At 41.0% G+C, this 2,680-nt stretch overlaps 1 long non-coding RNA gene across 1 annotated transcript in view; it reads right to left on the bottom strand.

Moving 5' to 3' along the window:
• Positions 1-1,440: 1,440 nt before the first annotated feature.
• LOC111730567 overlaps positions 1,441-2,680 on the bottom strand; it is a 4,646-nt gene continuing 3,406 nt past the window's right edge. The window contains exons 2-3 of the long non-coding RNA XR_002776744.1: positions 2,030-2,152; positions 1,441-1,935 (exon numbers count right to left, since the gene is read on the bottom strand). This is a non-coding gene — a long non-coding RNA (uncharacterized LOC111730567). The remainder of the gene's footprint in view (positions 1,936-2,029; positions 2,153-2,680) is intronic.

Genomic DNA, 2,680 nt, shown 5'->3' with positions numbered 1-2,680 from the left:
ACTACATTATACTTGTCACACATATTCCTTCTCCCCTAGAATATGCTTTCCTTCTCCAATCCTTCCTCTTACCACCACACCCACACTTGGGCCTCAGGTTTCAGGTGGAATAGCACTTCCTCATGGAGACCTTCTCAGACTCTCACCCTAGCTCAAGCCCCAGGTCATCAACACTCATAGCTGCCTGAATTCTGTATTCGCAAATCCTGATTGGTTATTTCCTCCCCGATTGCAGTTCGTGTTTTATTTATCTCTGGACTCTTTGTAGCAACTAGCCCAAGGCTCAACATATAGCAAGTGCTCAAAAAATGTGGTTATAATAGAATGTTCCAATATCCTTACACACTTGCTATTAATAATACACATGTTTGGTAATATGTCATTACATGCAAAATATGCATAAGTTTGGCCCAGCTATCCTACATTTAGGAATTTGCCCTGAAGAGATAATCATGCAAGTACAAAACAATGTTGATGCAAGGATTGTTGATAATGAGAAGATAGTAAGAACAACCTACGGTGGTGATAAATGGAGGACTAGTTAAATAAATTAAGTTCTCTCAGCATAACAGAATTCTATGCAGTCCTTACAAAGGATCACATAAATAGATTTACAGATGATGACATAGCACCTTATCCATGCTATGTTGGTGAATGTTAAATAAAGAAAAAGCAGAAGATTAATGGCTCACTTTACTGAGAGCTTACTGTCAGGCTCCATGCTAACATTCATTAGCTCATTGAATCCTCACGATGGTCCTATGGAATAGGTTTATTCTATTATAATCTTCAATTTACAGACAAGTAAACTGAAGAATAAGTAGCTCAGCCAGATTTTAATCCATAATTATCTCTAGATCTTATAATCTATGTTACACTGTCTTTGTCATCTAGTTTTATAATATTGCACTAACACTGTGACAGAGACTGCCAGATACTGGATAACCATGGATATATCCATTTCTCCCTACTTTCATGGTAATCAGATTTTTGGCTAGGCACATGGCTGCCTGAAAAAGGACTACATTTCCCAATGTTCCTTGCAGCTGGGTATGGCCCTATCACTTAATTCAGCCCAATGGTATATAAGCAGAAATATTATGCATTCCCTCGGCCTCTCTCTCTCAATCTCTTTCTCTTTTTTGTTCTTTCCTCTCCGTTTTCTAGAATGCAAATGCTGTTCATTAGACCACAAGGTGGAAGCCACATACAACAAAGCTCCAAGATGGAATGAGCCTGGGTGACCGACACTCCGGAAAACCTTGACAATTTCTAGCAACTTGCCCAGACTTCTATGTGAGAGACAAATCAGCTGCTATCATTTTCACATCATTGGTATTTTGCTTGTCTGTCATTTGTAGCTGAATGTAACCTAACACATGCACACACGTAGGTGTGCACATGCACAGACATAGAGAAATTCCTGCAGGATGTGCAACATAACATTAACAGTGATTGCCTCAGGATTGCAGGATATGTAGTGATTTTTACATTATCATTATAAATCTCTGAGTTCATGTGCTACTTCTTACAAAAGCAATAAACCAAAAGAAAAACATAATACCCTCTAATTTCTGCCCTACTGTTACAGCTCAGTGGCCAAATTCTCACCTGCCCTCAGCATAGCCACAACACTGTGACTCTAGATGACTGCTCACTGGCTCTCTGTGGTGCACTTCTGGCTTGCCTGACATTGAGACTCAAGCTTAATCTGCAAAAATGCACCTGCAGCACACTGTCGTGCTAGGAGAGAAAAGGAAGTTTAGCTCCATGCCCTCTTCCTCCCCAGCACAGAAAGAAAACCAGAAAATCAAGCCAGTCAGGGTCTCTGGAGAGAAGAAAGTTGGAAATATACCTGTAGGTCGTTCATTTCTTCGATAACTATTGATGGAGGGTCCATGTGTTCCAAGCTCTCTTCTAGATGTGGAGACACAACTGTAAACGGGGGATCTTTGTTGTCACAAAGCATACAGCCAAGAGGGAAAGGACACACAATCAATGAGCATGCATTTAGAGGCCTTGATATTACCTGCCTTGTCGAGCTGGTCTGTGCCTGAACTCACTGTTAGTGATAGTCCTACTTCTCAGAAGATCTCAATGTCTCGTTGCCTCATTCATTCCCTTTGAGTGCCTACAAGTGCCAGGCTGTAAACTGGGAATTTAAAGGCAAGCAAGACAGTATGTTTTAAAGATTTGGCCAGACCGATGGGAGTATAAGCACAAAGAACAAAGAAATTATGTTGTTACTGTTATTAGTAAATAGTAGCTAATGTTTTTCGACATGAATTATATGCTAAGTCCTTATAGATAAATCATTTCACTTAACCTCACAATACCCCTTTGAAGTGTGTGTTATTATTGATTTATACCATGCAGATAAAGAAAATGAGGCAGCACATCACTGTCTCAAGGTCATATGGCTTGTACATAGTAAAGCCACGTAGCCTCCCCGTGAGGGAGTGGATAGCAGCCTGGCTCTGGGGAGAGGCATGCATCGTCTCGAAGCCTTTTGACCTTCTGGCCCCCCGGTGCCAATTGCAATAAACCTTTCTGCCAGTCAGGGGCTTCTCTGTATTAGTTTGTTTAAAATCATGGTGGTTATATCATGGAAAGATTTAGAGTAATTTTCCTTGGAATCTGAAAACCTGGGCTCAAGGCCTGGCTCTGCCACTCAGCTACC

This window comes from Pteropus vampyrus, unplaced genomic scaffold (assembly GCF_000151845.1).
Source record: "Pteropus vampyrus isolate Shadow unplaced genomic scaffold, Pvam_2.0 Scaffold321, whole genome shotgun sequence".
In the NCBI taxonomy this organism is placed as follows: Eukaryota; Metazoa; Chordata; class Mammalia; order Chiroptera; family Pteropodidae; genus Pteropus; species Pteropus vampyrus.
Note: the sequence above shows the minus strand (reverse complement) of the source record. Positions and strands in the feature narration are given on the sequence as shown.